We start from the raw sequence: 11,966 nt of genomic DNA on the forward strand, positions 1-11,966 counted from the left end.
CATGTATATAGCTACTTTTTTCTGCAGAAGCCACATATAGAACATTTTTTACTGTTCAGTCTTAGTCTTTTTTGAACCAATTTATTATACTTTTTTTTTTGTATGAATTTTCTGTTAATGGCATTATGACAACACGTTTTTGATTGCAGTCTACCTTTATTAAGGGAAGAGACCATCTGAACCAAGGCATGCTTCCTTGGTGGTGCCAGCAATCCTGACTGGTTTTCTCCCCACTGCGTCCCAGGGCCCAACCTCCTCAGTTGCACCAGCACTGCAGTTTCTGGTGTCACTCTGATAACAAAAGCAATCTGGATTAAGAACATACTCTAAATAAAAAAGATAGTTTGTAACTTGGGTCAGCTCAGTGACCTGTAGCAGTTGCAGAGCTGCATGAGTGTGCAGAAGCAGCCTGAGGCAAGGCAGGGAGAGGAGGATGATGTTCCCAAGCTGGTGTTGCAACCGATTTCCCCCTCTTTGAAAGTACACCTGCCAGTGTGCTTCTTTTCTGGCATGGATATCAGAAGGAATTCCCCTGTAGTGCCTGAAATAACACTTTAGGGAAGAACTGCACATCTGTGAGTTATATATTAACAGTCACAGGTGACTTTCAGAGGGTGGCGGAGTAACCATCTCACTGAATTACTGATTAAAATAATGGCACTTTTTCCATTATGCAGAGCACAGATATTAACACCTAGGAAAATACTGCCAAACTCTTTCAGTTGAATGGTACCGTTTTCAGTTCCTTCTTACTTTTGTAAATGTAAATAAATTGTTCAGAAGTTTTCAATGATAAATAGATAGCTCTGGCTGTTTCTTGTGGGGAGCAGAAGGGAGAAGGCAGGAAATGTTTTAGCTAAGATGTCGAGGGCATTTCCAAGGAAATGTCAGGAGAGTAACATACAAGCTTGCTTGAGTTACAGAAAAAAATCTTAGCAGTCATTCAGTGTTGTGCTCATTTTTCCTTCTCCAGGTCTGACCTTGTTCTGTGTTGAGCACTATTGGAAATCTGCTGCAGCGAAGTTTATGTACTTATGTCACTTAGGACACAAATGAATTGCTTTAACTCAAGCTTAAAAGCAAAACCCTGCCAAAGATGACAAATCTATATACCACCAGTTAAATGACTAATGATTTATTTGTCTTTGAAGCTTCTGGTGAAAGCTGAAGCATAATGAAAGAAAAAATAATGTAAGTTACATAACATCTCACATACGGAATTTATAATGCTCTGATTTAATATGGAAAAAAATGTTCTTCAGTGGTTATATATGTAGATATAATGATGATAAGTTTATGCACAGTGCACGTTGGACACCAGATATGTTCAGGAGATTCAGCTTTTTGACTAGAGAAGAAACATTCACAGAAGGGCCTTTTTTTGGTCAATATATTCCACTACTTAATTAAAAGAAATCTTGGTCATGTTTCAATTCCATTGTTTGGTTTTCAATAGACATTTTTTGACCTTCAAACATACAAAAAATATCCTTGTTTTAAACCAGAATATTATCTTGACATTCATTAAAAATTGATATATATATATATATATATATTTTTTTTTTTTTTCCCCAAAGATCATCTTGTTTGCCTAGTAATACATTTGCTTCAAATTGGATGTTTGGAATGGTATGGAATTTGTGTAGCCAAGGATTTAAGCACCCTTGCATAATTAATAATATGAAACAAAGTCCTTGTGGTGTTGAAGCAGTTATTCTAACAAGAACTCAGCTAGACAGACACCTGCAGAGACTCTTCAACTCCATCAATATGGGAAGCACGCTCTGCACTCAACAAGGCAAAATAAGAAGGGATTTGGGTAATGAAAGGCTGCTAATAAATACCAGCCATCACAGGAGATTTAAGGGTGGACCATGTTCAGGGCAGTATATAGTTGGGGAGGGAAGGACTGTACCTTAGGGATAGGGATATAAGGGCTCATATGTAAGGGTAGCTGATCCACCCCTTAGAGTTGCTACCACTTCACATGGGCCAGCGTTGTCCTGGGTGATGAAGGCTATATCTCCTATCATCCCACTCAGACTGCTCCAAGAAAAAGAGAAGCATGAGTAAGGGAAAAGAAGATAAATCATTCTGCATAAATAGCTGGTGCTGTGGCAGCCGAGGAGGCAACCAGTGACAGGGGAGAAAGGTGAAAGGCATAGAGGATAACCAGGATTAGGTCAGAGTAAAGACTGAATAAAAGCAGAGAGAGAAGCATAGGTACAAGAGGTTAGCCCACGGATGAATGATGCAGGGCTTTTATGCAATGGGTAGAGTCCAGGATGTAAGTGTGCTTAGGAGTAGAGTGGTGGTTACATTTGGATGCAAGGGCATGGTACGTATATGTGCATTGCAGACACTGAATGCTGATGCCAGAAGCCTGCCACATATATCAGTCTTGGAATTGTTGCCAGTTTGCTGAGTACAGTGTGTCCGAAGGATTATTACATGAGATCGCAGTTAGTAGCATGCAAAATGAGCTGCATGTAAGTCATACTTGCATCTGACGTTTGGACAAAGAAGGGGGAAGGAGATTACGTGTGACAATTTTGATCAGTCTTTTCAAAAAAATAAATAAAGTGCTTTGTACTTGGCCATAGATTAAATTTGTGTTGTGATGAAGAGACAGCAACATCAATTTCCACCTCCTGGAGTTGTTTAACATGCAGGCTTTGACAACCTCATTTCTCCTCGTGGGAGAAAGAATGTTAAGAAATTCCAGCGTTACCTTTCAAACGGTTATGCCGCCACGCGACTGTATTGCACCACCACGGCCTTGCAAAGAGTACAGTACAACGCGAAGCTACCCAGGCTTAAAAAGGCTCAGGAGTGACATATTTACTGTACGCATGACACCATCTCAAAAAGGAAGACTGTTCTTATCATGCTAGAGGTGATGGGAAGTTGTTACGAAGAGTTGTTACGAATTTAATTTCAGCAACGGTGTGGTTCAAATAAGAAGAAATCCACTACTGTCATTGTCCTCATTGCCACTTCTACCTGTAACTGTTCTCTTTCATTTCAGAACAGGCAATCCCCACAAACAGCAGAATGAGCAAATTTCCTGTGTATGAGCCGGGGCAACATCAGAGCGGGATGTGCAGAGCAGCTGGTGTGGCTGTTTGGGCCACTCGGCAGGACCAAGAGGACCACGCTCCGCGCTGGCTGCAGGGCAGAGGAGGGAGCTGCCAGCAGCCACCTCTGGTATCAGACTTACGCAAATCAAACCATGTCACTGCTGCATAGAAAATACCCACATTTCTTTCTTGCATTGATGAGAGGAGCACTGCAGATGTGAGGACGTGGACAAAAGTAGCCAGTATTTCCTCTCCTCTCTACATGCTAATCAGCCATGCTAATGGGACACTGGCTAATCCCTCTGGCTTTTGAATTGAGAAAAGAAATGCTCCTCTTCCCAGTAACTAATGAATCATCCCTTTTAGTACATGGCATGCACGACTGCATTGTTAAAAGCAGTCTTAATCACTCACTGAGAAAAATGATATTGATCATTTCTCCCTTTTAGAGATGTTGTTAACTGTAAGCCTCGGGAACTCTGACTCACACTCGCTGTGTGCTGCAGCAAGCCCAGAATGACTACAGTAGATTTGTAGCTAGTTATAGAAGCCCCCTGAGTCTTATTCTTTGTGTCTTCCTAGTATGGCTATAATGTTGAAAGATGCTAGATTTCTTGGCTTTGTACCTTTCTAGGGATCTCTGGTCTGCAGACAGATTTGGACTGAACTTTACACCAAAGTTCGAAGAGGGGATGTACTTTTGGTAGGCAACTGACTTCTAATGAGAACAGAGCAGAGCAGTTCCTGAACGGGAGGAATGGTACACTCCATTTTGCCTTTCGTTCTGCACATCTGATGGGCAAGCTACACGTACAGCAGTTCATCCTGCTTTATGAGCATAGGACTATGTATCAACAAGACAGTGGAACAAGGAAGAAGATTTAATAAGCGTACATTTAAAAGTCCTTGACAGCTTCCTGGAAAGAGACTGAATGGTTATGAAGTGAGAAATACATTCTGTTGTTGTCTAGGAATTGCCAATGGCAGAGCAAACAAAGTAAATAGAGAAAAACTTTTCAACCTGATGGAAAAAAAATGTATCTGTTGTTGTTTCAAGTATAGACAGATGTACTGATAGAGGTACCTGTGTACTCCTTGCATAGAAAATACCACACTGAAAGACTGAAGATTGTTACCAAAGTCAAATGGTCAAGTTTTCAGCTGTTGGGGAAAGCAGGAATCAAGACAGCCCACATCCTCTTAAATCAGCCCTTTTGTGCACGTATTTGTATTATATGAGTATGCTATGGCTGAATTATGTTATTACAACCAGGTTATTTATTAGGACAGGACCTGAACCTGTTAATTGCTCCACAAATGCACAGGAAGATCTGGGGCCTCCACTGGGGGCATGTAAGGACAGTTCTGACTGTCAGTGCCTGAAAGGATGCTTGCTGTTACCGATGCTTTCTGTTATTTCCCCTAAATAGCCCTTCTCATCCACTCTGTGCAGAGACTGCCCCCATTTGTTGCCCAGTTCTGACACCGAGTGACATGCTGCCATCCTGCAGGTCCCCGCCGTCCCACTGCTGCCTTCCTCAGCTGCTGGAAAATGCAGCTTGCCTCTGCTGACAGCAGACTCTCAGGAGGCAGGAAGAGGGTAAAAAGGCAGCCGATGAACTAACGATTGCTCGTGTAACCAAAAATGCACGTGTGACAAGACCTCATCATGTTTGAATGTAGCTGGGGGCAAAGGTGATGTGAAACTGCTGACACAAGCGGCCGGGGTGGAGATGCCTGGATGCTGTGCATGATGCCCCCTCGCCTGTGCTGTCTGGTAGGCTGAGGTTGGTGACACAGCAGCTCGGTGATTTGTTGGGCGCTGTTCAACTGTCACAGCTTTCTGTAACAAACAAGTGCAGGGCACAGTATGCTCAGTCCCTGAAGTCCGCAGCAAAGAGGTCTCTTCAAAGGGACCACGTTCACCCACAATGGCTGATGGCTTGAAAATAAAATGGCTTTTATTTTCTCAGCGGGCCTTTCTGGCAGCTCCATCCCTGCTCTCTGATGAGAAAGGACAGGAGGCACTCCCTCCAGGAACAGTTCAATGTAGGATTAGGATCCACTTGCATGCTGCCCAAATGCAGTAGAGTATTTTTTATTTGCTGCTGTGAAACATCAGCCATAAAAATAAGTGTAGGCTACTCATTAAATGTAAATTGCTAATGATGATGGGGAAAAACAGAGAAAAAATATCTCCAGATAAATGGCATACTACAGGTACTCAATAAAGGCACTAGTTACCATCACGTGGTCTGCTCTTTGAGTTGCACTGGTAGAGGTGGAAGGGTGAGAATGGCTCAAAGATCCTGTGCTTTAGCCAGGACCCCTGGGATGTTTGCTCGATCTGTAGATCAGGCAATTGTAGTTTTCTCTCAGCATCTTTGCATTGGATTGGAATTGGCATTGCATGGCATTGGATGATTGTGGTTTTGTTTCTTGGACTGCCTTTGCTACAAAAGTTATTTCCATCTAAGAAATATCCTGTGCTACATGGAATGGAAATGGGATTTATCTAGTGACAGTCTCACTCCCCTTGCAGGCTGCCTGATGGACGTGGTCACTGGATGGAGGTGTGCTGTCATGGGGGAGCAGCTGCCAGGATCTGCCCTTGTGTCAGCTCAGCCCTCAGACATAAACCGCCGTCAGGAAGTGGATGTTCCCAGTGGTATCATGAGGAAAGAAATGACAGAGGGAGCCTCTGGAAGAAGAAAGAAATGACTTGGGGATACCTCTGGAGCAAAGCCCCAGGCTGCCAGAGTTGTTGCAAGGTCTGACTGCCCTGAGGGTGCAGAGCGTGGAGAGGCTCCGGTAGAGCCACAAATCCCAGCCATCCTCTGTGGTCAGTGAGAAATACCAAATAGTAACTGTACAAAGTTCCAGCCTCTACATAGTTTTCTCTCAGTAGAAAATAACCTGGCTCTTGGCAAAGAAAAACGTACTGACCTGTTTTAATCATCTGTAAATGTTTTCACGACAAAGCAACAGTTACAGTAGCCAGCACTTGTTCTTTGTAAGTAGGGTAGCAGATGTCAGGAAACCAACATCTTTAATAGCAATCTGCAATGTGATGTTTGAATTCCTGACTGCAAATTCAGCTTAAGGTCTCTGTAACACTCCTAAAATATACTTCTGGTTAGGAACATCATTCAGCATCGTACTTTCTGCTCAGATCTGAGAGTACTTTTTAATACTTGCTTTTTGTTACATTCATAAAAATAGTAATTAAGCATCAATGGGTCCTTTATAATACAGGACTCTTGGATCACTTCACTAAATTACTCAGTACAACTAATTGCCCAGCACTGCACAAAGCCAAATTTCTGTTTCAGCGGCCTTCTCTGTAAACCCCCAGTGAGACTGAGATATCTCCTCATCTGGTATCCCAATATGTAAGGTGTAAGATTGTGACTCTCAATAGACTTGATCTTTTTCCTCCTAGATCCCATGCATGTCTATGGGCAGGCCCAGGTCTTCCTGGAAGACCTCAGAACTGGGCCCTGGGGTCACTCTGGCTGTCACACTCATCCAGGCCCACTGCTGCGGCCTCTCAGTCTATGACATCTACATGGACATACTGTCTGCCTTTCCACATGAACAGAGAGTCTTCATTACTCATTACTGAAAATCTCAGTATTTGACCAGAAATTGCTAATATGAATTAAATATGCCAACTTCAAACAGCACACCTGTTTCCACTTCTTACTTCTCCAAATCACCTGTCGAACTCTACAAGAGATTTTGTTTTTCTAAGCACATATTCTAGCCAGTTAAACCACCACCACTGAGACATTTTGCAGGTTGGATGGTTTTAATTGGTTTTCCAAACTTTAATCTTAAAAAGATTTTTTCTTTAGAATATGCTTTTTCTTGCTTATTTGGTTCATAAACTTTTTTGAGGCAGAGACTGCCCATGCTATGGACTTGTATAGTATATAATATCCAGTTTTGGAAGAGCCATTTTAGTATCATTATAATGCCAAGCAGTAAATAAGGAGTGAACAGTTATTTTCTGAGCATATGTATCAATGCCCTTCCTTCAAGTGCTCTCAAGAATCATTTATTTCTTCTGCATTGTTCTTGCTGTTACAGCTACCTAACAGCCCTCCAAGAAAGGACAGGTATGGAGGCCAGGCCATGGTTCCACTGTGTGGTAAATCTGGCTTCAGGGTACTTAAATACAGATTAGAAAAGTTACCAGCATGAATTATAAAAAATACAAGTCTGGTGCAAACTCATCTGACCTAATAATTTAACATTGTTTTAAAGCAGTAGCTTTATTTATTTATTTATTTATTTATTTATTTATTTATTTATTTATTTATTTTCTGGCCAGCTTTATAATGGACATGATGATTTCATTTTATTTATTTATTTATTTTGCTTGCAATCAACTTACAGTAAGCTAAAAGCATAAAATTTCTTTAACACTATATCCCACACTCCTGGTAGTTCAGAAGAAACAGAAGCACATTGGTGCACACACATTTGATTCAGATTAAAATTGTATTGTCAGTTGACCCAGTAACGCATATAGCTGGCATTAATGAAAGGAAAGCCTCAGCTGTTGAAGGGTTGATTCTTGAGAATGATGTAGAATTTCATCATCCCACAGGAAATGCATTTGTTACTTTTCCCTTCATTGATTCCCAGTGCCTGTTTGTCCTAGGCTTTGGTAAACACTCTTAATTTTTCATTTGTAAATTAGCTTTTTTTTCTTTTTTTTTTTTCTTCCCCACACTTTATGTAGTGTTTATGAAATTGCAAAACTTACCTGCTGCACGCCAGGAAAGGCAGATCAAGAATGAAAGGTCCACTTCATTATTCTTTTAGTATGTACATTTTAACATTAACAAAAAAAGAAGGATTAAGTAAGAGATTTTTAATCCTGCTTTGGTTATTCCCATCATTCTTCTTCTCATCTAAATCATTGCTACAATTGCTACACAGACAGGTTTGGCTAGTACTGCAAGAAAATCAAGGGTTGGCCAGCAGGGCTTTTAACAGTGTAACACTGTGCATCTTAAAACCAGCATTTTGGATCCTAGATGCAGTAAATTTCTGACATTAAAATACAAATTCTGAAAGACTTTGAGAGGTTAAATTTATAATAATAGATGCCATGAAGCACTGTGTTGTTACTCTAAGCCTGTAGGAGTATTTGTGTATTGTTTGAAAGCCTGGAAACCTCCTTTTAGAGTTAAATTTTGCCCTCTTTATTTAGCAGCCTCTACTCTGACCATTTCAAAATATTTAACTGAATTGCTGATGCAATGCATGTACACAGTGACTCCCAACAAAGCCAACATTTATTGCAACTGCTTACTTACAAAGCCATGAACAAATCATGCATTAATTTTCAGAGAGAGTGAGGACAGTGTTTGAATCAGTGCTATATGTATGGACCTCCATATATTTAGAAAAAGCTTGCTACTATGTTCATTTAATTTTGTGTTTGAAAACTACTGCAGACCTTCAGATTTTTATTTTATTTTATTTTATTTTATTTTATTTTATTTTATTTTATTTTATTTTATTTTATTTTATTTTTTACAATTATTCAGAAGGGTTATCAAAACAATGCACATAACTATTATTGCAATCTTTACATACCACATTGAAAAGCCATCTTCTGTTTCAGCTTCAAATAAATGAGCCCTAGTAAGATTAATGTAAATGATCAGTAGTACTGGCATCCCCTACAATCTGCATAACCAAAAGCTCCTCTGATTATTTCATTTGGAATTTTAAGTATTTTGCTGACAAATCTTTGAAATAGCCTCAAGCATGCCTAGAATAATGGAGAATAAGCTTGTGTCTAACACCCCAAGAAAGAGAAATTATATACATATATGCTTATATATAAATATATATAAAGCACATACCAAAGTGAGCAGGTGAGTAAGCCCAAAGAATGTGTTCTTTAAAATATTTATGTTTTACTCTGCAGTGGAATTCCACCAATCCCCTTTCTTTTTCCTATTTATTCATTTTCTGTGCCATTTACTTGAAAGTGCCTAGGAAACTTGCCAGCAAGGGCTAACATCTCTTTGAAGTAACAGGATCAGAATGTCATGGTATCACTGCAGCTTTTTAGGGTGGAATTTGGAAGTCTTTGTTTTGTGGCACGCTTTCAACTTTATGCAGAATACTTTCTTAGCTGAGGCATTTGGCAGAGCGCTCTGCATGACTCAGCAGCAGATCAACATCTCAGATTTTGGTCATATTAATATCAAGTTTATTTTTTACTTGAACTCATACATATTTATCATTTCAGCTCTCTTTCATGCTGCTGGGCTTTCTCTTGTTCCAATGCCTTTCTCTCCAGCTACTCCAGCAAAGCTGCATGGCATGCTCCACATTCAGTCCTGGGGGATGGGAAAAGAAATCAATTACTGCAGCCTTTTTGTTGTTGTTGTTGTGAATACAGATAATTCTATCCTGTCTGTCTTTAATTTTGGGTTACCCATGGAGAACAGTGCAAATCCTACAATGTTCAGGTTCTGTAACACCAGGTACAATACTGGTAGGCTGTTGAATTTGTTACTAATGCTAGCCGTGCAATCTTTCTTAGTACACCCACTTGTTACTCATGCAAGTAATTGCACTGACTTGAAAGAGGCTTTCTCTAGGACAGGACCTGGCCTGTAGTCACCTCTTTGTTACAGACCTCATCACATATTCAGCCTGACTGAAAAAGATGGGGAAACACGCTCACCCTGGCACATGCAGGCTGAAGTACTGATGCTCTGGCCAGCTTCTACAGTACCTCAAGTTAAGAATTGAAGAGTGGTTATTTTTCTCTGTAGTGAGAAGGGAACGGGTCAGGAAAGACTGGTGAGCAGTCTGAACAGCCTATAATCACCCTAGAGGTTTTGCCTAGCTCCTTAAGGAAGCAGAGGGGACCTCGTGTGTCTTTCAACTTCCTCGCCTCTGCTCTCCACCAGCTCTGGACTGACCACAGCACTTATGTCTCCTGTGGAGTGACTTTTAACTTTGTGTGTCACTTTTAAAACTTTTTTTCTCTTTTTTTCTTGATGTACTGTGAGTCTCCCTGATGTCTTAGCCCAATTGTCTAACACTTCTCCATATCACAAATGTCACCAAGAAATTCTGTTTTCTACCATTGGTGCCACCTGCAAGAATGACAAGTTACAACTGGAGTTTCTCAGCAAAATGAAGAAAACATGAATTTGAACAGCACTCTACATAGTTAGTTTGCAAATATTTTTAATGGGAGACAGGAGTATCAATAGCTGAAATGTTCTTCAGTGTTGGTTTTCCTTCCTAGATTTTAATTTGTTCAGCCATGTTCTTAAATGACAATTCTGAGTAGGCGTTTTGATGGAATGGTGCTTCCATTTAGGAATACACAAATCCCTAATTTTCTATGGAATACATGCTCCTAAACCACTTGGGTGAATTTGCACATTCCTGGTGTTTCTCCTGGTTTCAGTAACGTTATAAGTTACAATGTACTACTCACCTATGAATTACACTTCTGCACTTACAATGCTTCCTTCCTTTTCTATTCACAAATTTACTAGCTTAATCTGTTTATGAAATGTTATGTACTTAACATATATATATATATATATATATAATTATTTTATTTTTTTTACAAGTGACCAAATTAGCATGGCAAACCACTGCATGATGTTGATCTAGCATTTTAGAACCCAAACTCCAGATGACAGGTTTTCTAAATCATTGAGGACTAAATGGAAGATGGTGGCTGTAAGCTTTATCTGTATCTGGACTCCTTGGCTGCCATTTAATAAACATGCACGGTAGTTGTGCAAACCTTTTGAACAATTTCCAGAGCTAACAAACTTATTGTGCCTATTTGTTTAAGTATTTTAAGATAAAACACTTAACCTGATCAATAATTTCCATATTGTAAGCTGTATTTTTTTTAAATATATATTTAAACTCTGTGTAGAATCCATTTTTTTTCCCATTACCTCAAACATGCATTTGTTGGAGGTACTTGGGTGAGGAAGATAAAGGGGAGGTTATGGAAACTTTTAATCTTTGAAGACAGATGGTTGGCAAGTTTTTAATACTCTTAATCTTTAATCTCATTATTTGTCTTTGCCTGTTCCATGGTCTGTGATGTGGATTTTTAACATATTACTTTTACCTGCTAGCCATTATGGTTTTCAGCATACAAATCCTTTAAACCATCTGTTTTGTGCATTCAACTTAAATTCATAGAGTTTAACCTGAAAGGAAAGAGCCTCATAAAAAGATGTGGGCAAATCTGAAAGACGCTTGCTGAAAATACGTGAACAGCATACAGTGACAGTCAAAAATGTACAACTTAAGAGCTAGGAAGAAAAAGAAAAAAAAAATAAAAGAGATAGACTTTCTAATCCCTTTATAAATTGGAAACTTGAAGGCAACATCTTGAAAACAATTGGATACTTTACTATTGCAGCACATCATGAACCAATGAGATTGTGACCAAGAGATTTTGAGGTCAGGAACCTGACATGATTGAAAACAATCATCCATATAAACATTGATAATACACAGGACAGCAGCCCAGAATCTTTGAAAATTTACAGGCCACAGGTCTAAGCTAGTGTATGTGATGTTGATGTTATCGCACTTTTCCTCTATTGTTTTGTGCAATGTGCTGGTGGCTCATTGTGGCCCTCAGTGATGGCAAAAGATTACATGGGCATAGTGTCCTGTGTGCCACAGACCAGGAATCATTCCTTTTATTTGGCTGTATGCATAGCCATAAAACCGAAAACAAAACCAAAAGAAAAGGCAGCTCTCTGTCGGAATGTCTGTGAGGTGCTACTGCATGCTGGGCCATTCTGAATACTGCTTATACAGTCAAAAGATTGATTTTGATTGTTTGCTGAAATAAAGGCC

General features: G+C 39.8%; 1 long non-coding RNA gene across 5 annotated transcripts in view; it reads left to right on the plus strand.

The window, feature by feature from the left end:
- LOC110351475 (uncharacterized) overlaps positions 1 to 10,986 on the plus strand; it is a 113,600-nt gene extending 102,614 nt beyond the window's left edge. For 2 of the 5 annotated variants that reach the window (XR_011808659.1, XR_011808662.1), the window contains 4 exons: positions 974 to 1,191; positions 3,029 to 3,207; positions 4,534 to 4,680; positions 5,623 to 10,986. This is a non-coding gene — a long non-coding RNA (uncharacterized lncRNA). Of the gene's footprint in view, positions 1 to 973; positions 1,192 to 3,028; positions 3,208 to 3,714; positions 4,681 to 5,622 lie in introns of all 5 variants that reach the window. The other 3 variants (XR_011808661.1, XR_011808658.1, XR_011808657.1) reach the window with 3 other exon arrangements.
- Positions 10,987 to 11,966: the final 980 nt, after the last annotated feature.

Source organism: Anas platyrhynchos, chromosome 1, assembly GCF_047663525.1.
Source record: "Anas platyrhynchos isolate ZD024472 breed Pekin duck chromosome 1, IASCAAS_PekinDuck_T2T, whole genome shotgun sequence".
NCBI classification, from domain to species: domain Eukaryota; kingdom Metazoa; phylum Chordata; class Aves; order Anseriformes; family Anatidae; genus Anas; species Anas platyrhynchos.